Source organism: Chlorocebus sabaeus, chromosome 13, assembly GCF_047675955.1.
Source record: "Chlorocebus sabaeus isolate Y175 chromosome 13, mChlSab1.0.hap1, whole genome shotgun sequence".
Lineage (NCBI taxonomy): Eukaryota > Metazoa > Chordata > Mammalia > Primates > Cercopithecidae > Chlorocebus > Chlorocebus sabaeus.
Genome location: NC_132916.1, coordinates 96358290 through 96386184, shown reverse-complemented (window position 1 = coordinate 96386184; position 27895 = coordinate 96358290). Strand labels below are relative to the sequence as shown.

The 27895-nt window shown below is 38.6% G+C and overlaps 1 protein-coding gene across 4 annotated transcripts in view; it reads left to right on the top strand.

Moving 5' to 3' along the window:
- Positions 1-27895, top strand: part of LOC140713193 (uncharacterized) — a 229200-nt gene that overhangs the window by 135028 nt on the left and 66277 nt on the right. For 2 of the 4 annotated variants that reach the window (XR_012095086.1, XR_012095085.1), the window contains exon 3: positions 17627-17747. The exons of the other annotated variants lie outside the window; for them this stretch is intronic. The gene's annotated coding sequence lies outside the window, so the exon portion shown is untranslated. The remainder of the gene's footprint in view (positions 1-17626; positions 17748-27895) is intronic. 4 annotated transcript variants of the gene reach the window in all.

The window sequence follows — 27895 nt, the reverse complement described above, 5'->3', positions numbered from 1 at the left end:
CTAGTAAGCATTAAAAATATATATATTTAGAAATAATGAAAAATTGGGTATAAATTGGAATAATTTAGATGTAGTCAAAATAAAAAGTGAAGAAATTAATTATTAGATGGGTGGAGGGAAGCTAATTTTTAGCTTTGAAGGAATTGAGTAAAAAAGTCACATAAAACCTTAGAGATTTAATTCTACAAATTAAACATTTCTAAAAAGTGAGAAAACAAAATTAAAAAGAAGTCAACAAACTGGGAAAAAATATTATATAAATTTGACTAAGGATCGATTATATGATATAGGTAACTATTCTATCAAATCTAATTATAAACAATAGAAATCAACTCTAGATAATTTATTTTTAAAAAAGAATAATTTTTTGAATTAAATTATGCGATGCACCTTGTAAAACTAAGGACAAAAATATCAGCTCTTGGTATGAATGAGAACCAAGGGAAATTTCATGTAAATATGAGAAACTCTAATGGCTGGGCAGACTTTCGGAAAGCTATGGGCATCTTGATGTGGCTTTCATCCTTTTCTATTTTTGTTTCATTATTTTCAGGGTTCAAGCACCAGGGAGTGTTTAATTGGTCAGGGAGTGGGCACATGTCTGATGCTGTGTAGTCTGCAGCAGAAGAGGGATAATTCCCAAAGGAAAATCCATGTGTAAAAGAGAAAGGACTCTGAGTAGGCAAAAGAAGGAGATGTCCATGATGAGTCTCATTCAAATTTTTGGAAAAACATTCAGAAAAAAAGGTAATCAATAAATGGACAGAGGACATGAACTGATAATTATAGAAGATGCAATATAAATTAATGTAGATAAGGAAAATGTTGAGATTTTAAAAAGTAAAAGCTATGCAAAACAAAGCAAACATGAAAAGTAGAAAACAAATAAGCAAAAAATCAAAGAACTTTTTATTGACCACGAAAGAATAACACTCTTCAAAAGTTAAACAGAATTGCCATATGATCCAATGATTCCACTTCTCCACATATACCCCAAAGATTGAAAAGTAGGGACTCAGATACTCATATACCAGCGTTCACAGCTGCATTATTCATGATAACCAAAAGGTGGAAAAGAACCCAAATAATCATGGATCAATGAATGGATAAACAGAATGTAAATACATACAACGGAGTTTTACTCAGCCTTAAAAAGGAATGAAATTCTGATACATGCTATGACATGGATAAATCTTAAAACCATATTGCTAGGTGAAATAAACCAGTCACAGAAAGACAAATATGGTATGATTCCACTTATAGGAAGTACCTACAATAGGTTTCATAGAGACAGAAAATAGAATAGAGGTTACCAGGGGTTGAGAAGGGGAAAATGAGGAGACACGATTTAATAGATACAGTGTTTCTGTTTGCGGTGATGAAAAAGCTCTGGAAGCGTATAGTAGGGAGGGTTGCACAATATTATGAACGTTCTCAATGCCAACAATTTAAAAATTGTTAAAAGGGTAAATTTTATGTTGTATATGTTGTACCACAATGTTTTAAAAAGTGAATGACACTTGCTATACTTGCTGCTTAGGATAAAGCTGTGTTTCACTAATGCATTTATACTGAGAGTGGCAACGAAAAGTGAAATAATACATTTTAGAAAGCAATATAATAATAATTTTCCTCAGAACCCACAAAATGTTTCTATCTTTTAACTTAGTTATCCTATTTGTAAGGAAATAATCTGAAAGTAGAAAAAGACTATTTGCATGAATCATAGCAGTACCAAAAAATAATAAAGAAACAGAAAACAAGCCTAAACATGCAAAATGATGGGAAATTTGTCACACTAACTCAATGAAACATTATGCAACCATTAAAAATTATAATGATTACATGATAATTTTTATGATATATCAGCAAGCAAAAAGAATTACAAAATGGCATTATGCTACGATTAATTCAAATTCATGAATGAAAAGTTTTACAGTAAATTAAGAGAATTATTACTAATATTTTCCTTTAATTTTTTCTTAACTTTTGTCATTTTACCTAAATAATAAAAAGTGATAATGTTTAGCATTAAACAAAATTTAAATAAACTAAATATTTGAAATGTATTATGCTACAAAAGATAGAAAAGTGACATAATTTTAAATACTTCTAGTAGAAATTTTATGGGATATTTGAAAAAATCTAATTACCTATTATCATTTCTATTGTAAAACTAAAGGTACTTAAATAACACCTATATATCAGCTATAAATAATAGAAATCAACTTATAAAAACCTTACTTATAAAACCACACATACTGTTTTAGGTCTAGAAGAAACCTGAGACTTGTATAACGTAGTTGTATTGTGAAATGCACATTTTACAGAGCAATGGAAAGGAAAAATAAATTGTGAGATGAAGTAGAAAAAGATTTTACAGATGATAATGGCAAAAGGAAGACAGGATAATAAAATAGAATATCTCAGGGAGATTCTCAGATGCAAAAATATTCCAAGAAGACATTTCCCATAGAAGTGGCAGAAATGAATAGCAGTGTGCTAAAAAGCCTCAGTATAATTACATATAGAATCAGAATAATTACATATAATATCAAATAGCCTTGCCTCTAATGTATAAGGGATGTAAAACAGTGGAGAAAATATGTGTAAAGATTTTTTAAATGAGAAAATAATTTGAAATTAAAAAAAGAAAACTGAGAACAAAGACAGTGACAACTTCACAACCAGAAAATTCTTCATTTGTATAACACCAATGTTTCCAATATAGTTGGTATCTTCCCCAGATACAAAAAAATTTCTAACTCTGTAGCATCAGAAGGGATCTTCGACAACACGTAATACAGTTTTATTTTCTAGTTGGGCATGCTAAAGCTTAGAAAACAGACACACCCAAGAAACATAGCAAGGAAAGACAGCCTGTCCATGGGTCTCCCTGGCTCTGTGGTGCCCCACGTTGTGTGTGGATTGCCTCATGTTTTTATGTCTATAGTGGCACCAAAGGGTTGGGCTGCAACACTGTCCATGTCCCAATACATCTTTTATCTAATGCCTCTGCTTTCTCCCAGGTCCTCTTTGTCCATTTATCTCCAAGGACATAAATTACTCCATTCTTTCCCTTTTTTTTTTTTTTTTTTTTTGAGAGGGAGTCTCACTCTGTTGTCCAGGCTGGAGTGCAGAGGCAAGATCTCTGCTCACTACAAGCTCCGCCTCCCAGGTTCACGCCATTCTCCTGCCTCAGCCTCCCGAGTAGCTGGGACTACAGGCGCCGCCACCACGCTCTGCTAATTTTTTTGTATTTTTAGTAGAGACGGGGTTTCACCTTATTAGCCAGGACAGTCTTGATCTCCTGACCTCGCGATCCGCCCACCTCGGCCTCCCAAAGTGCTGGGATTACAGGCGTGAGCCACTGCGCCCGGCCCATTCTTTCACTATTAAAGGCTCTCTGTTCCATGGATACTCCATGCCAGTATTACTTAAAGCTTATTATATATTACTGTTCAATCACTTAAGACATGAGATTCTTCCCGGTAGTGTTCGGTATATTTCAGAACTGAGATATAACACATGAAATCAGCAACAATGCAAGAAGATAAACTATCCAGGGCTAAATCAGAGGTCAATATCCCACTCTAGATAGACAGAGGAAGAAATCCGTATTTTGCACAGGATTTGGAAAAACTTCATTAAAGAGACAGGACAGGGAAAAATAAAACAATGTTTGTCAAAGCAGGATCTGAGAATCATCTGCAATTGAACCATTGGGAAAATTGATTTCAACATGTAAAATCAGGAGTCAGTATTTTTAACAAGATCCAGGTGATTTTTGTGCATGGAAAGGTTTGGGAGCCACTTTCAAGCAGTTGGGAGTTTGTGCGTGAACTGCTGTAGGAAGCAGCACGATGTGTTCTGGAACTGTCCATGGAGGCAGAGCCTTCAAATCACACAATATGGGAACTAATGTAAAAAGATACCTCAGCAGGAAGCTACGAGGCAGAATAAACTTTAACTCTATGAACTGAAGAAAATAATCATGCCATTTAACCTTGGGTCACTACTGATAGGAAATCAAGTGTGCAGGAGCGAAAAGAATCTAGGTTGGGTTCTGTGAAATGATGAGTTCAGATGACACATTTAGGGGTGTTTCTTAAACTTAAATAGGGAATTTTAAAAACTTCTTCAGGCACAACTCTTAGTTCAAATGATTTACTGTTAGAGAAAAAAGACCAAATGATTTAGTAACTAGATTTAGGATTTCCCGTTGTTTTTGCTTTACAAGTGAGCTTTAAAAAAATTACTTTCTCTTTCATTTTATAGCTTTGCTTAATAAATTGTATTAATACATCTGGGCTTCTAGTGGAAATGATTCTGTTATAGTATCATTGTAGCAGTTCATCTGAAAAATAATAAATATATAAGTTTGAATCAGTCGCTTTGATAGTGAGGGTCTATGTGGGATCTCTTTTGGGTAAAACCCCTAGCCCACTGCTCCACCCCAAGTAGGCTTTCCTATGCCTTCCAGGTTTCAGGGATGTGGTGGATTCCCTCCCTTCTCTCCAGCTGCTCTCACTCTAAAGACTGTATATGTGATTAGGATACAGTCTTCTTAGCTTTCTCATTTTTCTTTGACCCAGAATTGAAGAATCATATACGCTGTTTATTTTAGAATTTTGCACTAAATACTATATGAAGTAGGGGTGCGGGATAAAAACAATGACTGATGAGATGCTGATGAAACTGGAGGAATTCCCTTATCCCCCTCACAGGGCACGTGACACGGGTGTGGCTGGCTTCTTCCGTACCCCACTGCTCAAACCCCTAGGGGGAACACGAAGACAGGCTGGTCATGGAGAGTGTTTTTGGGCTACGAACCCACGGCAGCATCTAGGGTCAAGTGTTTACAGCTTCCAAAGCCCCGGTGGGCGTGTGTTACAGTGTGCTCTTTCAGCTTTGCCATCTGCAGGTGGCTTGTGTTAATCAGCTCAATTAGACGCTTTGCCTTATCCTGAGGACAGAGGGCTTTCCGTATCCCAGGTTCTTGCCCTAGTGTACCAGAACAATTGGATCACACATGGGCTTGGAGGATGGGTTGGGAGCAAGGTTTTATTGAGTGGTGGAGGTAACTCTCAGTGAGGTGGATGGGGAGCCAGAAGGGGAATGGAATGGGAAGCGGCCAGACTCTCCTCTGATAACCCCTGACTGAATTTCAGGTCATCCTGCTGTCGGTGGCCTGCCAGTGTCTGCTGGTGTCTGTTGGTGTGTTCTTCTGCTTCTCTGCTCCTCTCAACATCCAGCTGCTTGTGTGTGTGCCCGCTACGGTCCGGGGTTTTTATGGGCACAGGATGGGGGGCGTGGCAGACCAAAAGGCAACTTTTTCAGTGTGAAAACAGGAATGCCTGTCCTCATTTGGGTCTGTGGGCACAGGCCTGAGGGTGGAGCCCTCACCAGGGACCCCACTCTTCTCTACCCAGCACTTCCCTACCCCTCTCCTATATCACTGACAGCTTTAAGACCTCTCCAAAAGCTCTCACAATGATTACCTTGTCGTATCCTATGCTGTATGTGGGGAAGTTCTCCTTTTCCTGACTTCTTCATGAACTGCATCTTTGCATTATTCTGATGAAGTCTCTGTATGATTATTTTCTGCATTTTTAACACTTTTGGACATAAGGCTAAAATGAAGGGTCCTTCTCCCCTTCTTCACAGGCACAATTCTCATTCCCATGGGACTCTCTTTCCAGGTAGATATTCTGAAGATTCGGGGTGGACAATAGGTGGGAACTCATAGGGTATCCTGTTTCGCTATTTCTCTCCTGCAGCCTCCTCACCAACCTTAAGTCTCTTGTCCTCCAGGCCTATGTAACCAAGTGTGAATTTGGTCACATCTCAACATCGATCACTCATACTTTTTGGTACTATGGAAATTTCTAGTACCTCGGGGCTCATGAGAGACATTTTCATTCTGATCATGAAGAGATGATATTTTTCTCTTCAGGGATAATTTCAGTTCCTGTAAATTATGCCTTTCTGTTGTTCTAGTCGTATTTTCTTTACCAACCCTGCCTCCAAGTCTCATCTTGCTCCTGAAATGTTGACCCTGTAACAGTTCCACAGGCTTCCCTCCTTAATAATACAGATAGTTACTAAAACTCTATTCTGGGACTTGGAGAAAGACAAATGGCAAGTACACCTGCAATTCTCTTCACCTAGAGTTCTTCTAACTCCCTCTTCAATTATCATCTCACTGTGTGCATTTACTACTCTACTTGTACACAATGAATACAGTTTTATTTCATACAGCATAGATTTGACTGTGTGGCAGGAATATTAATGTTTCTGTTGTCATTCATTAATTGAAAACCCTATATCTATTTCCTTGGAGCACCTGCCCAGTGCTACATAAAAGGGGAGCAGGCAGCAAACACTCTTGGTATGAGAGGAGTTTTTGCTGCTGTATGTATTGTGTTTTTCTAATACTGCTACACATGATTATTAAGTTCTGTGTGGGGTTTGTATTTACTTTCCACATGCCCTTAAATTCTTGAGGGAATTATAACTGTACTAAATACCACCCAAATGGAACAAAGAAGCCAAATGGTTCTCTAGAACAGAGCTAGAGAAGAAAGGAGTATAGAAACGTATTTTCCTCATTATAGAGTACATAGTTTTCCTAAATGATGGCAAATGTTTCCAGAAATCTAGCCAAAAATCACTTAGATAGGAAATCATATTAGTAATTGTAATAGCAGTTTGGAGCACCAAAAGTTAAAATTTAGGGATAAATATCTAAATGCACGGTAACAGAAGTTAATTTAGAAATATACAATTAATATGGATACAAATATTATTAATAAGAATCTCTATATGAATATTTGAGGAAAAAACTTGAAATTTTAAAGTACCTTTTATTTTAAAATCCATAAAATTTTGAAGTTTTACCAGAATACCAAATATTTGCATTGTTAGTTGCTACCTTAATTGAGGAGACTGTTTCAAAAGTTGTAGATTTCTGTTCTAGTCAAAAATCTCTGGTAGAGATTTTTTTTTTCCTCTACCAGTCCAGTTTTCTTTTTTCATAAAGAGATAAATAATTTCAAATATTCAAATAATTCAATTTTTGTCTTTACATTTAATGAGGTTTAATAAAGTACTATATTGAAAATCACATAATTTTTAAATTGTGATACTATACACATAACATAAAATTTACCATCTCAACCATTTTAAAGTATATGACTCATTAGTGTTAAGCATAGTTACATTGTTGAGCAACTAATTATCTCCAGAAATTTCTCATCTTGCAAAACTGGAACTCTATAGTCATTAAACAACCCCTCCCCATTCCTCATGCCCCCTCAGCCCCTGGCAACTGCCATCCTACTTTCTGTCTCTGAGTTTTGTGAGTACCCTAGGTACTTCATGTAAGTGAAATCATTAGTTCAAATAATTGCACTTTCATGAACTATAAACAATGTATTGCATGATAAATCAAGTCTCATAAACACAGTATAACCAAAATCATATAAACCTATTTAACAGATCTATGTTGGTATATCAAAACTCTATAAAATAGGTATTTACTTGAATTTTACCTGCTAACTTCTGAAATAGAAGCTTTTTAAAATAAAGTTTTCAAGAAACTTCAAGAAGCTCTAATGAGGTAGAGAAGAAAACTAAAGAAAAATAGACTCCATTGTGAAAATGACAAGGTAAAACAACCCCCAGGGAAGAAGCAAAATTCTTTGGCACTAAAACACCTTCCGTGGAACGTTTGTCTCCAAAGCTGTTTCCTGTTAAAAAAAAAAAAAAAAAAAAAAAAAAAGTTTCTGTGATCATAGAAGTTCTGGCAAGTGCACAATATATCTCTTTTAAGGAAATTAAAATTATGCATCAGCCTACTAAATATTATCAGAAGTTCTTAATAATTTTTTCCTATGTTTGACAGAGGTGTTTCCCAAACTTATTTGACCTCTTTATCCTTTTTTCCCCTCATAAAACCTGAAAACTCTGTGGAGGAAAAAGGATGGCCTCTAAATCATGATATGGCTTCAGCTATGTCTCAGCCCTTGAAAGACTGTTTTTAGACTTGGAGTCTTAATTAGACACTCAAACCTCCCTTCTTCATTCCATATTTTCATATTTACTTTTGGATAGAGATTGCTGTATGCTGCATAAATGCTGTCACCAAGATACTCCTTACTGTAAATGTCAAGTTGATTAAACTTTCATTTGAAGGAATAGTAAAGCAAGTCTGACAATACACATTTCACTTAACTTGGGCTTTGAAACTACTGCATAAATCCCAGGGGGCAGATCTATGATCCTCCAGGCTAAAATAATAACTGTTTAGCTATTATGCCTCCACTGTATGTGAGCTATAAGCCCATCTCACATGATAAGAGGAACAAATGTCTCGGCTGCAAACTGCTTTTAAAGTACTAGAATAAGAGTAGCAAAGACAGGTAAATGAGAACATTTCTATGCACATGCCACATTAATATTGCATTGAAAAGCTGAGTCTGTGTGGACTGTATTTAGAGATACAAACAATGGTTACTGAAAAGACTACATAAAGTACAAGATGAATTACTGTTACTACACAAAAGCCTCTGAGATTATGCACGCAATCAGAATAGTAAAGGCTTGGGTAATAACTAGGAAATGACTGATTTTTCCACTGGAGACACTTTGTTAATTATTTCAAGGCTCTATAGGCAATTTTAACACCTTGTGAGGCTGTCATTATGATCCATTTACAATAACGGCAATTTCTCTCTGAATATTTGACAGTGCATAAATTAACTCCTTCCTTATGATATGTGTTTTCCACAATTATATCTGGATATTTGAATGCATGTCTTACCTCTTTTACTAAAGTTAAGCTCCTTGAAGGCAGCAGTGATATGTAAATCAGTCTGGTACGGCCTTCAGAAATAGACCCAGTATTTAGTACAATTTTAACACATTTTGGGGAATTAAATTGTGTAACTAGCCCTTTTCAGTATTTTTTAGTGTCAATATTTTTAATAGAAAGAACTATTTGCCCACTGACTATCACTGAAGAAGTTTCAAAAGGCTAAATTCTTCTCTTGTTTGAAAAAAGTGATGATATGCACAAATTAAGGGCCCAATACGTATTTAGTATGTATTTTGCTTTGATCTGATTCCTTAAAGAAAATAAAATATTAAAATGTGAACTTATCCACGGCAAAGTAAAAAAAAAAAAAAAAAAAAAGACAGGAAAAGGAGAGCGACATATTTGGGTAAAATGCTCTTTATTAATTAAATACTAGATTTAGAATGTTGTTTGCATTACTAATCATCAGTGCTCTCATAAAGTCAAAGTGTTATTCTTTCTTAGGACTATTCAGATGTTTTACTCTCCAGTCATGTTTCACTATCCAGTTACAGTAGCTCTTCTGTGAGGATTCAGTAATAAACTCTGCCATGTTAAGAATTGCTGCTATGGACAAGAGACTTCTCCTGTCTGCCGAGCACAGTGCCTGGCACAGGGCAAGCACTCCAGAATTGTTAGTTGAATGAATGACTGAAAAAATAACAGCTCACATTTACATAGCATGTTTAATGTTGGAACATTGTTGTCACACATATTATTTACTTTTATTTAATTTCTTCATTTTCTCATTCAGCAAATATTATTGGAATATAAAGCAATTGCCAGACAGGAGGTATTAACCATTCAAAGAAAATTAGTCATAGTTCTTGCAACTCAAAGAACACAAAAATCCACTGGGGGAAATATCAAAGCCAAGGGAAATTAGAATTTTTGAGAAAAGTGTCAACAATTTGTTATGCATTAACAAATATTAGAAATAGTGATTGTAAAATTATTGTAAGTTTATTACAATAATTATAAAATTATAAAAGTTATAAATTGTAAATTGTAAATGTTTTTGTAAAATTACTATTGACTGACCAAATTCCCCAGAGGTTGAGTGACTTGCCTAGAGTCACATAACTAAAAGAGAGACAGCTGAGACTGTACCTTTACTTTGTTGCTCCACATTGACCAAGTGTGAGGGCTGTTCTCTTTGTGATTCAGGAAACTTAAGATTGGAGGTGAGCTCAGATTTGAGAGAGTTTTAAGACACAAAGTGCCAGACAATTCATAGAGGGAATACCAACAATGAAAAGAAAAAAAAAAAAAAGAAAAAACAAAAAAGGACTTGGATTTAAAGAATTAAGCAAAAACTCTGAGGAAGTAGTTTCCTTGATTGCAGTGGAGGAAAAGAGTGAGAACATTGGGGTAAGAGGTCAGGGGTGGCCTGGAGGCTGACACAGTCTCCTGCATACTAGAGTAAATGATTCAAGTGTGTGTGTTTTGGGGGAGGGGAAAGGGTTAGGGAATAAAAGTGTAAATTGTAGCAATAGCAGAGAAATACAATTTTGTCCCAGCTTCCCTTGGACAGTATTTATGATTGTGAAGAGAGACCTTTCTGTAAGATATCTTTCCTACTTCCTGACCTCTAGTCAAACCCAATTCAAATCAGAATACGAGGAAACTATTGAAGATATGAATCTGAAACTCCTGACAGAGGCTGTAAAAATGGATCTTGAGTATGCTCAACTGCCCATCAGTTATTTGTGGGTTCCTATATCAGAAAACCCTCCCTGTAAAGCAGAAAGCATTTATCCTCCACTCCTACAGCTGGTTTAATAAAATTTAAAATACTTTGTGACATAAAATATATATGAACAATAAACATCAATCAAAATATTTAGCATTTTCAGCTTACTTTCCTTTCTCTCTACCCATTCCACAATGGAGAATATAATAAACACGACGGCTTAAAAACTTTCTAATTTATATTATTTCTCAGGCCTCACCAATGTACAGAGTTGAACTGACATTTATGTTGTATAACTAAGTTTATGCTGAGTCAATTTGTTTTTGCTTGGTTTTGAAAGTGACCATAGTACACAACACCACAGTGTAGGGTATTTTGTTTTGCATTAAATGAATATAAATTATTTTCCTCGTTACATATGTATTAAAATAAAAATTAAAAATACTCAAAATTCTTCATGTGAATAGAATATATATAGGGCATTAGAAGTGTGGGTTCTTGTGCTGAATGTATTCAACATGTATGTGTCATGCTTTGCATAATTTAAAAGCAAAACAAACAGAAAACAAAACCAAAATGAAACAAGGTAGTATAATATAATTTGAAGCTTAGAACGCATAGAAGCCACAGTGAAAATCACTGAACTTCTGGGAAATCCTAATATCCTAAACATATATTAATGCTTATTTTGAAAGTGATTTTTTTGTCTGTAGATCTGAACTGAGCTAGATTGAGAGTGGATTCTAATGTGGCCCATTTATGAAAATAAGCCATATGCTGCTGCATGGATAGAATCTACTTAACTCAAAGAAAATTAAAGTTAAAATAATGTTGATTAAATATTAAAGTAAAAATGATTTTGCTTACTCAACACAAAATGAATTGGAAACCTGAAAAATTTCAGTGGATCGTAAATATGATGAAAATGTTTAATTAACACATTTACTCTTTTTTATTTTTTTGAGACAGAGTCTCATTGTGTCGCTCAGGCTGGAGTGCAGTGGTGCAATCTCAACTCACTGCAACTGCCGCCTCCCGGATTCAAGTGATTCTCCTGCCTCAGCCTCCTGATTAGCCGGAACTACAGGCACGTGCCACCACACCCAGCTGATTTTTTGTATTTTTAGTAGAGACGGGGTTTCACCATGTGATCTCCCCGCCTTGGCCTCTCCAAGTGCTGGGATTACAGGTGTGTGTCACCGTGCCCGGCTAACACACTTACTGTTATTAAATGAGTTTGGTTATGAAAATTTTTCTTTACCTTAGGCCACTAGGTCCTATCTACCAATTCAAGGATGAATCCACTCATTGATTGGACTGATTTTTTCAAGATTAAAAAAAGCCACTTTCTTCGATGAAAAAATGCTTACTGTGAAATAGCCTTTGCAAAATTATAACAATAAGAGAAATGTGACATGGTTGACTCTATCTTGCCTCCAGGCTCACAGGTTGACTGTCTGCTTATTCCTGGGCATGGGCCAAGCTAACTTTGGAAGAAATTTAGTTTATAGTTTAAATAATAATAACCCTTCCCCAAAACTAAGCTGTTCTTGTAAAACTAATGAAAGGCCAACAAGTTAGGAGGATGAGAGGGGCTTGAATCCTAAATAAGTACCAGCCATTATTCTGGAGGTCATAAGATTTGCAACTTTCCCAGTTACTTTTGGAGATAACATTACTATCGTAGAACCTAAGACTGGTCTTTGAGACCCTTTTCAAGGGTTTTTGTATTTCTGACAACCGATGGCTCCACCAGGACCTGCTATCCGGTCCTGTGGCCCCTACCCAAGAACTGACTCAGCACAAGAGGACAACTTTGATTCCCTATAATTTCACCTCTGACCCAACCAATCAGCATGCCCCCTACCCTATCCCCCTGCCCAACAAATTATCTTTGAAAAACCCCTAACCTCCAAGCTTTTGGGGAAATTGATTTGAGTAATAACTCAGTCTCCCACCTCACATCAATTAAACTCTTTCTTTACTTAATGCCATGGTCTCGGTGAGTTGATTTTATGTACAGCGGACACGAAGAACTCATCAGGCAGTAACAACTGCATTGCCATAGTCAAATTAATATGATCAATTTCTTGCCAAGTCAAGAACCAGAAACATATGAGATGAAGCCCTGAAATAATATTTAAAAAACCACCCTGGCCTTGGAGTCTAGGCCTGCTCTACTCTTCTTTCAGCAAAGAAATATGCTTAAAACTTGTCCATAAAATTTGACAAAAATGCCCTGACTCCTGTATTCTGTTCCAGCTCCTGCCGTATTATTCTCCTTTTCACTCCGTGCTGGTTGCCAGGGCTGCTGTAACAAAATACTGCAGACTGCGTGGCTAAAAACCCAGTAATTTATTTTCTCATAATTCTGGAGGCTAGAAGTCCAAGGTCAAGCTGTTGGCAGGTTTGGTTTTCTCTGAGGCCTCCCTCCTAGTATGTTTACATATGTATTAACAAATAAATACGTAGATGTCTGCTTTACAGAAATCTGCGTTCTTGCTGTGTCTTCACACGGTCATTCCTCTATCTAGGTCTGTGTCCTAACCCCTTCTTCTTATAAGGACACAAGTCATACTGAATTAGGGGCCACCTCAATGACCTCATTTAAACCTAATTACATCTTTAAAGACCCTATCTACAAATAACAGTCACATTCTGAGGTACTAAGGGTTAGGATTTCAATATATGAATGGGGGATTGGAGCACAACTCAGCCCGTAACACACTCAGTTATAAGCATTTTTCAAGATCCTTCTTGCAGGCATAGGTGTGGGCTGCTGCAGAGGTGTCAGGACCACCATGGTGAATGGCATAGTCTCCGTTTGTGCAGCTTACTAATGTCCTATGGCCCCACTAATGCCCAATTACAGATGTACCACTTTCATCCAACAGTGATGCTACTGAGCCTACCCGACCTATGAACAGGGATTACTGTCAACTTCATCTGGCATCTTTTCCCACTGTAGATACTTACAATACCTAAAGGTCTGCCAAATTACATGGCTGAAGCAGCAGGGCTGTGTCTTGGGTTGGCTTGCTTTGGGCCCCATTTGGAGCCAGTAGCCTTTCATGTCACTTGGTAATTAGGTCAAGACAGTATTCTTAAGTTCTAAATATGTTGCCCCCAGAACTGATGAAGCCTGCCAAGAGCTATGCATCTCTCTTGGTCGTAGGAAGGAAAAGATCCAATAACTTTTTCTTTACTTTGGAGGAGATAGTCTGGCATGGCCCAGATCACTACACTCCTAAAACTTCCCTGACAGGTCCCTGAAACTTTGTAAGGTTTATTGCCCAAGGCATGAGAAGGAGTATCACTATCTTCCAAAAAGGAACCACTCTGCAAGCCCAGTGGGTTCAGGGTAGTCTGGCATTTCAAGATCTCAAGTGCATTTACCCAGATAGCCCCAGATCTCAGGGTGGCAGTCCTGCCTCATTAAGGCCTTGGCTTTGGCATGGGAGATTTGCTGAGGCTAAGATTTCAACTTGCTCTGAAGCTTTGCTAATGTAATTCATTCCTGGGTTTGGTCTTCCTCTAGATTTGCCCTCTAGATATAGAAGATTAGGGTTTGGTAAGGAGGCCCTCTGGTTTTCATAATTTGCCTTGAATTGATGATTAATCACGCTGATTCTGTCATGAACTATCTTTGACAAATCAATAGCAGTTAGCAACAGCCACCCAATGCCAGTCTTTTAGTTAAAATTTCCTCCTTATCTCTCAAGTACCAGCAATGTTGCTTCATCCAGTACACATTTTCTGTGAACACCCATCTCAGTTCACCATTGGTGAAAATTCTAACAACTGCACCTTTACAGCATGTCAGAGGTCTGTCCACCACAAGTGATGAGGTCCTGCTTGCCAGCTGGTGGGTGAATAATCCATCTTTAAATTCCTATTTTACAGTCTGCTTTCTAGGGCCACTGCTAGGACCAATTACCTTAGGTTTGGAAACAGACAATAAGAGAGTTGCGTGCTGGCTCACTGGGAAATGTTCTTGGGAGAAACACATGTAGGGAAGAGAGGAAGGTACATTGGGCGTAGAGAAAAGCTAGCCTGCAATGCAGTTGTCCCTGAGGCCTCAGCCAATCCTTCAGAAACCTTGGGAACTATGAGGGGTATCAAGTTCAAACATGTAAGACAGGGCCAAAGGCCAAAAGCTGATGATGCCGCTGGTAAAGATTCAATGAGCCACTTAGATCTAGACACTTTATTACCTACATAGATAACAAAAAGAAGAATAAGCCCAAGGTTCCAGTCCCCACAACCCTTGTCCCACGCATCACAAAGGATGGCACCGAAATGAAAGGGGCTGGATGACTGACACATGCGTTGTGGGATACCCAGTTGCTGAGAAACCAATTCTAGATTGCAGCAAAGTGGCTTTATCACCTGCAGCCCTGCTTTGGGGGGAATGGGGTAGAAAGTCCCACACTCCATGAGAACCTAGGAGGCAATAAGCAACCAACTCAAAACAGTTTCCTGAGGGAGCTAGGGAGGCAAGTGGGAGATGGCCTCATAGTAGCTCCTTACAGGCCTCCCATCCTCTCTTGTTCTGGGAGGACCACAAGGCATTTCTCCAAGACTCAGATAAGCTATGGTTCAAGCCTTCACTGTACGGATACATAAAAAGTCATCAGGATGTCATGGCACAGCCATTCTCCTATAGATAGCCCTTCAGAGTTGTCTCAAATTGAGGGGAGAGGGTTAGGGCTTTATCTCTGCACATCAGCCACCCCCTGCTTGGGGCTGTATCCTTGCGAGAAGCAATTTCATATCACAACTTGAGCCGTCAACAGCCCATATTCCCAGCAGCTGGGGGATGGGTGCCTAGGACATAAAGAGCAGAGCTAGACAGAGATCCACAGTATCCTATCAATGTTATATTATTTTGAGCCAAACTGCATTTGTGATTGTATTAAGATGTATTCAGAGACAAGAAAGAGAAAACCTAATCTACAGGCTTAAATGATGAGGACATTTATGAAAGTGGAAAAAAAAAATTCCAGGAGGGTAGCCCCAGGATTAGTGTGGTGGTTCAATGAAGTCATTAAAGGCCTAGGCTCTTTCCATTTTTTCATTATATTGTTATGAGATGCTAGCTTTCATTCTCAGATTTGTAATTTCATGGTCACTAGGAAGCTGCTTCACCTCCATAAATCAAGTCCTTGCCTGATTTTGTTTAAAACAGAAAAGGAGGGAGGGAAGTAAAAGAGCTTTCTCTTCTTATGCATCTTGAGGGAAAGGAAAGCCTTTCCTAGAAGCCTCCAGCAGACTTCCCTTATGATATATTCACCAAAACTGGGTCACATGACGATCCCTGAACAACCACTGGAGAAGGGAAGCAACTTGGACCAATCATGATTACCTTCCTAGAGCTTAGTATGTTGCCATTTACCTCAAATCAAATTCTATTAGCAAAGGAGGAGGAAGAAAGTGTTTGGCTATAGGGTGTACTAACCACCAGTATCTGCCATGTTTATTGCCAAAAAGAGTCATCAAAAGTGCTTAGTGCTCTGAAGGTAATGCAAATAATGATCTCTATTTTGCTGCCTCCTGCTCAAAAACTTTCAGGGCCTCTTGAAAGGGCTCATATTTGCATATGAAGGCATAGTAGAACCAATAAGATGTAGAAAAGAAAGACATGTCTGTAGGTTAAAGAAAAGAAATAAAGCAAAAATAACCAGCTAAAACAACATGAAGAGTTCCCCACTCTTCATGTACTCGTGTACCCATAGGTATATGTGCACACAACTACACACACATATATACTTCATTTCTAGAAGAAGCACATAACTACATTGTAGATGTCTCTATTGTTAAAAATAAAGATGCAGAGATTCACAAATGAAATTTCATTTAAAATGAGGGAAAATAACTCTGAAAGGAGCTTTAATGATAAACTCAGCAACTGAAGTGCCATTGAATAGTGCTCCAACTGGATATTGGAGAACTCAACACCTGGACAAACACAATTTTGATAGTAATTATTGAGATGCATGAACTTTAGTTGTCATCTTCTGAATATAAGAAACACAGGAGATGACACTACAAAAAGCACACAGCAAACTTTAACTACAGTCATAATAAATAATACTAAAGAAAACACAAAAGCAATGAAAGCTTTATATACATACTAAACTCCAAGAGTTAGTGAGGTCTGGATAAACTTCATTTTCTTTTCTCTGTTTTGAAATTCACCCTGATACTCTTTGCCTTCAGAAACTCCCATTGAACGAGCTTCTGAAAATAGCACTTATTTGAGGGACTTGACCATAATTATAGGGTACAGTAAAGATGGAGTAGTGAATCCCCAAAGACCACCTCCAGGTGTGGTGATTGACTGGAAGAATTCAAGGGACTCAGCATACAGTTGTATTCATGGCTATAACTTATTACCAAAAAGGTTATGAAGCAAAATGAGCAAACGGAAAAAGGCATATGAGTGAAATCTGGAGGACGCCAGGCACATGCTTCCAAGAGTCATTTCCCAATGGAGATGCACAGGACATGCTTAATTCTTCCAGCAACAAGATATAACAACACATGGGAAATGTCTATCCGAGAAGCTCATTAGAGACTTAATATCCAATGTTTGTATTGGACACTGGTCATTTAGGCACCCTCTGTCGCACATACCAAAATTCCAGACTCCTAGAAAGAAAGCAGGTGTTCTGCATAAATTACATTGTTTGTACAAGCAATTGAGCCTCATTAAAACACCCTTATCAGTTAGGGAGTAATGGGAACACTCTCAAAATATAAGTTTCCAGATGCCAGCAAAGGGCCAATCTTGCAAATAGGCCTTTATAAGGAGAGCAGTCTTGGGCCTGCTATGTTCAATGCACAGATACAAAAGCAGAGGGTCTGCTTCCTAGAGGCTGACTCACTGCTGTTCCTCCTCTGAATTTACCACAATACAGAGAAATCACATACAAGGGACCTCAGCTGGGTCCTTTAGAACATGTCATTTGCTTGCCATATTGTGCCAATATTTAGCATTTTATCTAGCATCTATTTTGTTGAATCAATAACTAAATGCTGCTTTCCTTTTTTTCCCCTGCCCCTTTGCCCTACAGAAGCAGTACCAGAGCTTTCCCAAGAAAACCATAGTGACCCTCACAAAAATTAATAGTGTATCAACCAAAGAAAACATAGAGTGGGATTGTAAAGCTACAGGGCTGCTTCCTGGCATGTCTGGTAAGTTGACTCTTGAGTCATGTCCTACAGAGAACCTTCCATCCCAATCTGAGCAATGGCCCCATTCCTGGAATTAGGCCAGGAGAAGTAGATTGAGTGGCCCAAAGGAGGAGCCCTCATCTGGCTAGTCCGTTAAATTCTGGCTGCTTAGATTCTAATGCTTGTCTGAAAAGTTTATCCTATTACTTGATAATTATACTTATCCCATTTTCCACTTTGAACTAAGTAGGACATGAACAATGTGCCTTTTTAGGTGATAAAAAGAAAATATTTTCCTGTTTTAATACCTGGATTCTTTGAGAAAAAAAAATGAGTATGAATTCAGTTAACCCTAAAGTCACTTGCATTAAATTTTTTTTTAATTTTTTTTCTTAAAGTTCATTTCCTTGTTTTAAAGGGAATGTTTTCTGTTGGTCTGTCAAAGGCCTTTGACGGAAGCAGACCCACCAAGTATCTCTTCCTTCCCTTTATTCCCTTGGGTATTCCAGGATTTCTCTTTGGGTGACCCCGTAGTATGCCACCAGAGCTTCATGCATGATTTTGTCAAATGCTACCACTGGAACTTGACAGCAGGAAGTGGCCCCTGGAATTTATTAGTATAAAGAACTTCCAATTATTCATGTCCTCTTTAGTCAAAACAGTAAATATTTCATTTGGCACCAATTTTATTTTATTTCCTTTCTGAAATATGTAGTGAAGACAGCAGCAACAGCGGGAAAGGGCTCATTTGGTGCAAGAGACCTCAGGAACTTTCTGTGCTTCAGTAGCTCAGGCTTGCATTTATGTTTCTAATTCTTCACTCTTCTTTCCATCGACAACATTGTTTGTTAAAATAACAAAGGCTCCCCCTAAGTCTTGCTTTCTTATATTATCTTAAAATAAATGAGCAAGAGTCTTTCCTTATTTCAGAGTTTTCTTAAACCAGTATCCTTGAGAAGAAGCAAATGTGAGCAGGCAGTCATAGAGATCAGCAATAGTTTGTACAGATCTGAAAGAAAGAAGCTGCCCTGGGAGGTAGAAAACTGGGTGATCTTTGTCATTGAGCACACCGTTACCTGTTTATTCTCCCTTCGTACCTTTTGATGTCTCTCTCCTCCTTTTCTCTCCCACCCTTTCCTAAAGAAAAATGCTGAACCATTCCCCCATCTGGATGCTGACCAAAACATGTTGTGTCCTCCCATTTGTTCTCACTTTGATGCTTTTTTCTGCCAACTGAATCAACTCTGACCTGATTTGAGTAATTTCATGTTTACTTCATCTCTTGACTATTTGAAGAGCTCCTTAACTGTTCTTTCTTTCTATCCTCCAAGCCAATTCTAGTAATATTGTTACCTACACAATATTATTATTTACTGACTTCTCACTGCCCTCAGAATAGGCCCAAGCACCTTAGTCTGGCATTCTCAGCTGTGAACAGTTGAGTTCCATGCCCCGTTTCACTTACTTATATTTGTATTAGTTCGTTTTCACACTGCTGATAAAGACATATCCAAAAATAGGAACAAAAGAGATTTAACTGGACTTACAGTTCCACGTGGCTGGGGAGGCCTCAGAATCATGGAGGGAGGTGAAAGGCACATCTTACATGATGGCAGTAAGAGAAAAATGAGGAAGAAGTGAAAGTGGAAACCCCCTGATAAACCCATCAGATCTCGTGAGATGTATTCAATATCATGAGAAGAGCACAGGAAAGATCAGCCCCCATGATGCAATTACCTCCTCCTGGGTCCCTCCCACAGCACGTGGGAATTCTGGGAGATACAATTCAAGTTGAGATTTGGATGGGGACATAGCCAAACCATATCAATGTTTTATTTGTTTGTTTCTTTATTTAATTCTCATCTCAACTTTGATTGGTTCATTTATTGGCGTATTCATTTATTCAACATTTCTTGAATCATCTATTTTGTTTACTAAACCCAGTAGATTTAAAAATGAAATAAAGAAAGAAACAAAGAAAGAAAGAGAAAAAAGACATCTTTCTTGTCACCAAAAGATTTATAGTCAGGGAGATAATTAGAGTGGAGTTTAGTAAGTTTAGCAGATGATATGATGAGATGTGCACCCAATACTATGCATTGACGAATTAGCAGATAATTCAATTCCCTTGGTCTTTTTAGGTTATAAAAAGACAAAACTTTTCTGTTTTATACATGGACTTCTTGAGGCAATTGGGCATAAATTCAGCTACCACTAAAGTCAATTGCACTTAAAAAAAATGTTTTAAGGTTTATTTTCTTGTTTTAAGCAGAACTCCATGTTTGCTGTTGTTCTATCGCAAACTTATCAGGCACCTACAGTTATGCAAGCAATGGGCAAACATATAAAAGATCAAATCAAAAAGGAGAATCACAGCAAGTTTCTCAGAGATGCTATTGCTTCAACAATTGGCCAGGTCATTAAGGACTCCCTGAGCATCCAAGCCCTCTGCTAACCACCATCAAAATGCCCTTGGCAGAATGCATGGCATACCTTCTGCTCACTCCATTTCCTCACCTGGAATACTTTCTTATGTAAACCCCTTCTCCCCATTTTTTGTGGCCTAACCAAATGTACATCTTCACCTGCTGTGAGATTTTTTCAGGATTCCTGCTCTCACCTTTCCAAAGCCCTACAGCACATTGTGCTTTTCTCATGGGGCAACTTTTTGGTTATTTCAATGAATATTTAAGGTAATGAACAATAATTTAAATTACATAGATGTATGTATAATGAAGAGTGAAAGACCATCTTTACTCCAACTCTACTCCTATTTCTGTCTCCAGAAGCAAGTCCTGTCAACAATTTTGTGTGTGTTCACCCAGAGCTTTCTTTGGGCATTTGCACACATGCATGCATGTGTACACACACATATAATAAAAGTTAATTTCTTAAATAAGTGAAATCACACTCTACATTGTTTTGGAATTATCTATGAAGATTATACTTGGACAAACATTCATGTCAGTACATAAATATGTCATTTGTTGTTTTCAATGTAATATTTAGGTGGACATTTGTTTTCTGACATTCTATTGTTAAAAAAAAAACCTGCTATGCACATTTAAATATATCCTCATATATGTATGTGACCATTTCTATGGATAAATTTATAGATGTAAAATTTCTAAATCAACGAATATACATATTTTAAGTGTCGGTAGATACTGCCAAATTGTCCTCCACACAGGCTATTCCTGTTTAGACTACCACAGAGTCCTCAGACCCTCAACTCGTGGCGCTTTGCACGTGTTTAACCTCCCCTAGTAGATGCTAGGAAACATAATCTTGAGGCAGGAACTACATCTTCTACATGTTAGCGTCCCTCGTGATTTCTAGCATAGAGCAGTGCTTGGCACGTAACAAACATGTTCGATAAATATTTGTGGAAACAAAATGAACTGTGTAGATGTAAAACACCAGGTTCCTTCTGGAGGCAAAGAAAGGGTCATTTGGTTTTGTGGAAGATCTCTGATCTGGCCCCTGTAGATTGGAATCCTATTTCTAGTACCTGATCAAGTACATAGTTATATTAATGGCACAATCTAGTTAGATGCCATCTTACAATGAAGATTTTAAATAAGATACTCTGAGGAGTTAGTAGGAAGTTCTAAGAGTAAAGGCCCTAGACTGTGGCTACGGAATAAATCATATTAAAAGGCCTCGAGCTCCAGGGTCTCCTCTTGGCACCGTAAGAATGTGGCCAGTAATCACCAATGCATACAAGGAATGTGGAGGCACAGGAACCTACCAGTGGAGCCCAAAAGCCCAAACAGGAAATAGCACTGGCACCCAATTGCTTCAAAGTACAACTTTTGCACACTTTAAGTTGAAAGGTCTGGGTTAAAACCCCAGTTCCATGACCTTTAGCACTCTACATACTTTTTATGAAAGTTGCTTTGCTCTTTTGTAAAATGGAAAGAACAATCCTACTGGGCTATTGTGAGAATTAAGAATGAGCAGGTGAAAGGAGCCAGCACAATGTCTGGTACAAAGTAAGGGCCTTTTAGCACTGAGCACGGCATAAAAAAGGACTGCCTCAGCTGATTTAGCACAGACTCACTTAGGAACATCATCTTTAAAGCCTACTTTGGGCTGGTTGGCTTGTCCATTTCATGTGTGAGTTTCAAAGGCAGCTTCTCAGAAAAACATACCAAGAAATCCAGATGTAACTATTTTTTTACTTTTGTTTTTATAGCTATTAATTTCCCTTTTCAACAGTTAAGATAAACTTCAGTTCTTAACACATAAATCTCATATGGATGTTGTCTTAGTCTATTCTGGCTACTGTAACAAAATACCATAAACTGGGTAGCTTATAAAAAACGTAAATTTATTTCTCATAGTTCTGAAACTGAAAGTGTAAGAGCAAGGTGCTGGTAGGTTTAGTGTCCGTTGAAGGCCCACTTTCTGATTCACAGATGATGCCTTCTAGCTGTGTCCTCACATGATGGAAGGGGCAAGGCAGCTCTGTGGGGCCTCTTTTATATGGGCACTAATCCCTTTCATGAGGGCTCCACCCTCATGACCTAATCACCTTGTCATGGCCCTTCTCTTAATACCATCACACTAGGGATTAGGATTTCACTGTAAGAATTTTGGTGGGACACAAACATTCAGACCATAGAAGATGGCATGACCACAACAATGTGAAGGGACAGATGCAGGGATTAGGCTGAATGTAATATGCCTCCATGTTCTAGAATGGGGAGGGTGGTAACAAATCAGGAGATCTGTGACCATGAATCATTTCTGTGCCTTCAGGAGGAACAGCAGGAAGCACTGTGAGCCACTTGGGTTCCTGAGCTAAGGATTGAGCTAAGGATTCATTCCCACAGAATCTCAACTGGCAGAGTGGAGACTACCAAAGCAAAGAACATTTGAAAGTCACCAAAACATTAAGAAATCTCCCATGATATCTTCTTTTTCTCTGTCTCACTTTTGTTTGTTTTATTCCTTTAACCCTTCCTTTTCTTTTTTTTGTCTTTTCCTTTCCTTTTTTTTTTTTTTTTTTTGAGATGGAGTTTTGCTATTTTTGCCCAGGCTGGAGTGCAATGGCACGATCTCGGCTCACCGCAACCTCCTCCTCCCGGGTTCAAGCAATTCTACTGCCTCAGCCTCCCGAGTAGCTGGGATTACAGGCATGCACCACCACGCCTGGCTAATTTTGTATTTTTAGTAGAGACGGGGTTTCTCCATGTTGGTCAGGCTGGTCTTGAACTCCCGACCTCAGGTGATCCACCCGCCTCAGCCTCCCAAAGTGCTGGGATTACAGGCATGAGTCACCGTGCCCGGCTATCCTTCCTTTTCATTTCCACTTCCCACAGTCCCTGTCATCTTTCAGGGCCTAGTGCCAAGCCTTCTCATATACTTCCTAACATTTTTCCTGGATAGCATTTTTCATATTATGGTTTCCTTTCAAATTGTCTGTTTCCCTTCATAGCCCATTAGTATCTCAATGGTATTTTTTTCACATTTCAACTTCTCTCTCCCATGCCCTGAGCTTTACACAATGCCTTGTACTAAATAGTTTTCCAGTAACACTTTTTAAAGAATAGATAAATGCAAAGAAAGGGAAATGCAGGCATGGAAATGGGTGGATTTGTGGCCAGGAAAATGACTGTCTCAAAGACTGCCAAAGATGTTCAAGGCACAGTTCTTTCACTGCTCACTCTTTCACTGAGCAATTCTCAGAAGTCAAAACATAAATTCTCTTATAAATAGAGAATAAACATGTATCAAGGGTTTTATTCAACTCAGTCACTAATGATGGAACCAGCAAAATGCTAAAGCTGATTCTAAGAAGAGTTAAGGCATTGGGGTTTATGTCGTCCTTTTAATAAAAGAAAGTTAGCTTAAGATTGCAATTTGGGTACAAAACTGGTTAATGTTCTCATTAGCTTTAACCTTTGGGATTTTCTTTTCTACAGGATAGAAATCATTTGCATCTCTACCAAACACAAATGTACAAGTGAAGGGAATGTCACAGAATCAAAACCCTTAATTAATAGTAAAAAGCAAAGTCAAACAATGGTATATTTTCCTAGAAAATTAAATAATTCATGAGTGGGCCTGACAGTTATTCATAATGACATTGAAAGGACATGTAACCATTCTCTTGGCCTTATTTACAGACTGTGAATAGTTTTTCTTTCCCAATTTTCAGTTCTTTTTACTCTACACTTTCTCACTGGACCAATTTTCTCTATACCTAATGCTTAGCAATGATTCTCAAATTTATAACTTCAGACCACACCTTTCTTCTCAGCTCTAAACTTGCATTTTACATCCCCTGCAGATGTAGTTTGGCTCTGGGTTTTTGCCAAAATCTCATGTCAAATTGTAATTCCCAGTGTTGGAGGAGGGACCTGGGGGGAGGTGATTGAATCATGGGGGCAGACTTCCTCCTTGCTGTTCTCGTGATAGAGTTCTCATGAGATCAGGTTGTTTCAAAGTGTGTAGCACCTCCTACTTCTCTCTCTCTCTCTCTCTCCTGCCAGCCATGTGAAGAAGTGCCCGCTTCCCCTTTGCCTTCCACCATGATTGTAAGTTTCCTAAGGCTTCCCCAGAAGTAGAAGCTTGTACAACCCACAGAACTGTGAACTAATTAAACCTCTTTTCTTTATAATTTACCCAGTTTCAGATACGTCTTTACAGCTGTGTGAGAACAGACTAATACACATACTGACCAGCAGTGCAACTCTGGGGAGATTATTTCACTTATCTATGCCTTTGTTTCCTCCTCTATAAAATGGGATTAATAATAATACCTACCACATAGGGTTAAAGAGTAAATGAATTCATATATACAAAGTGCTTTGAACAGCATCTGACACATAAGTGCTTGCTGTTACTATTCTCAAAATCTTTATTTAGATGTTTCAATGGTACTCAAACACTACACGTCTGAAATCAAACCTATCCCATTACCTCCTACAAACCTGCTTTGCTTCCAGTATTCACTGCCACAATCAAGTACAGCACCATTCATGCAGTTATAAAAATGAGAAACTAAGGGCCATCCTTTATACTTCTTCTCCTCACTCCTCATATCTAAGCTGTCAATAAGTTCTGTCTATTATATTCCCAAGTACCTATTGAATCCATCAATTTTCCTCCATCTCCACTGCTGGCACCCTAGTCCAAACTGCTTTCATCACTTGCCTGAATTACTACAATATCCTCCATAATGGTCTCCCCATAAACATTCTTGCCTCTCTCTAATCACTCTCCACACTGAATGATCTTTTAAGAATGAAAATCTTACTATGCTACCCCACTAAAGACTCTTGTCTGGCATCATTCCCCTGAGTATCTGTGGGCCAGCCATATTGGCCTTCACTTACACTGTGACCACACAAGGCTTCATAGTTAACCCTCTCCCTGTGCTGTGTCCCCTGCCTGTAGTGTCTGTCCCCTCTTTACCTTGTTGACTCCCAACTCAAACAGCACCTGCTCAAGGAACTCCCCTGAATCCTCAGACCAGGCCAGATTCTCCTCTCAACATCATTTATTTTTCCTCCAAAACATGTATTGCCTGTTATAATTATGCACTTAGGAGTGTAATGAATGTCCATTTCCCCTACTAAACTGGAAGCTCCATGAGGGTAGGGGCCATGGCTGTTTTTCTCACCATTGTGTCCCCTGTGTCTTGCAATGAGCTTGCCTTGTAAGGAGTCTGGTATTTAGGATATGTTTAATGCATTTTTGATAATTGAATGAGAGAACCCAGAGGACAGACTTCAGTGGACTCCTGCAGAATTCTTTGGCCTGTTCAACATATTTATTAGTGATTTGAATAAAATCATAAATATATATTCATCAAAATTACAAGGGCTAAAAAAAACCAGAAAAATACAACAGACCCGGGATTCAAAAAGACATTAAAAGAAGAAAAAGTAGGCAAAGTAAAAGGCAAAATTTAGTCAAAATACATTTAAAGACATTCGTTTAATTTTTTTAAAAAGTTTCCTGTAGAAAGACATTATAAAGGAGACTATTTGCTAACAATCCATTTGGAAGTAGCCAGGCAGGAGTGGGAAGAGGGACTGCTTGGGTGAGTTAATAATGTGCGGGCAGCAGAATGTCTGACACTATTTTGGGCTGCATGTACTGAGAAGTTGGCTCTCCTGAAAGTGAGGGAGAATGTGGATGGTGTCCCTTGTGCCTAATGGAGTCACAGCTGACAAATAGTGTTAAATTAGAGGATGGGGAAAAGGAAACGTGTACACAACACAGTAGAAAGAACACAGGCTATTTTGTCTGAAGAAGATTGAGGTAATAAAATTGTTTTTTTTCAGCCCTGTGGTATAATAGCCAAGGTTTATCAAGGCCTTATTATAGTGTGTTCCAGGCATTACCTTGTTGAAGCCTAACACTATCTGTATGTTACAGATATTATGATCTCCATTTTATGAATGAATGAAAGGGAGACACATGGTAAACACGCACAGCTCTAAGTGGTGAAGCTGGGATTTGAACTGGATTCTAGAGCCTGTTCCTAGTGAGGCCTACTACAGAGCCCATGGCCTGCTTAGGCCACCCTCTGGACAAGGGACCAAATGTCTGTGTGCAGCTCCAGATCCAGATACAAACTCCATGAATGGAAGAAGGAAGCAGATTTATGTACTATTTAAGGGACATTTTTCTAAATGGGAACTTCACAAAATTCTTTCTCAAAGATAGTGAAAGTTCTAAGTGGACATGCTAAAGCTGAAGCTCCATCACCACCTCTCAGAACTGTTGTGGAGAGCGTCCCTGTGTTGTGGAGGGAAGTTTGTTCTAGCTGACCATTAACTTTCCCTCCAACTCTCAGCTTCTAGTGTTGAATGAATTGGTAGTGGTGGGAACTACACATGCCTAAACCTGGTATGGCACAATGGGTTATGGTTCAGAAAATAGTCACTCAACTTACACTCCTTCTTGAGATAGAGTATAATTTCTTAGCCTCATTGACTTCAGGCTTGGCCGTGGGACCAGCTTTGGCCTATGAAATGTTAGCAGATGTGGTTCATGTAGAGTCTTCAAATGTGCCTGTTCAGTTTGGCTCAGCTCTTGAGCCCCTGTGATCCACCATAAGGTGCTCCCTGTAGCCACTGCGTCTTCATCCTAGGACTCGGAACCAACAATGTGGAGCAGTCTTCAATCCAACCTGTACCCTAAAGCCGAGCCCAGCTGGCCCAAGCTTAGGTCAGCAGAACCTGATTTGATCTCCAGGCCCGTGAGTGTGAAAAGAAATACTTCTTACTGTAAGCCACTGAACAGTGGGGTGGCTTATTATGCTGCATTATTGTGACCAAAACTGATTAACAAATGCCTGGTTCACCGTAAATGGAGGCACTTGCTACATATGCTGTGATATTGGCCCTTTTAAAAGTCATTATTCTCCCTGCCACCCCTCTGCCTTGGGATTCCGCCTTACATGAGTATGTGGGGGCAGAAGAAGGAGATGAGTGAGTGGCTGTCGGCTGATACGCTGGCCCTCTTTACTCTGCCTTGAATCTAAGGATCTCAAGACACTACTAGGTTTTCTTTGATATGTCTTTAAAACAATTTTCAGAAGGAGGCACTGTGCTGTAGACTCAAGGTTCTCACATATACTTGAGACTGTGCTATAGTCTCAAGGTTCTCTTTGTGCAGGTTGTCTTACATCATTCTTGCTCTGCCCTTACTTAGGTAATAATATTTGGGTAAGCCTCTCAGAGTATGGAAAGAGCTTCTTTCTTTTAGGGCCTGCAGCCCTTAGTATCCCACATTTGAGTCCATGTTATATTGTTTACCATGAGAAACTCTTTCAGAAGAGTTTTAACACAAAGGCAAAATCCACCTCTGTCTTTGTTTGCCTTGTGTACAAGCAGATACCAGCCTGAATTACTATAGTAGGTTTGTGAGAGCCAGAGCTGGGTATGAAGATAAGGAGGAAAGGAACTGAACCATGGGCTGGGTGGAAAGGCAGAAGCTAGGCACAAGACAGGAAGGATGAGCCAGCAGATTCCTGAAGGAAGTCACTGGTGCCTTCTCTATGTCATCTAGGGCTTCTCCATGATTGGATGGGCCTTTCAGATACTTCTCCTTTAAAGCCTTGAATTCTGAAATTGTTCATGCTGGCTCCCTTTGGTATATCTTTCATATCTGGGTTTTGTACTATGTGTGTAAGGAGAAGAGGAAAG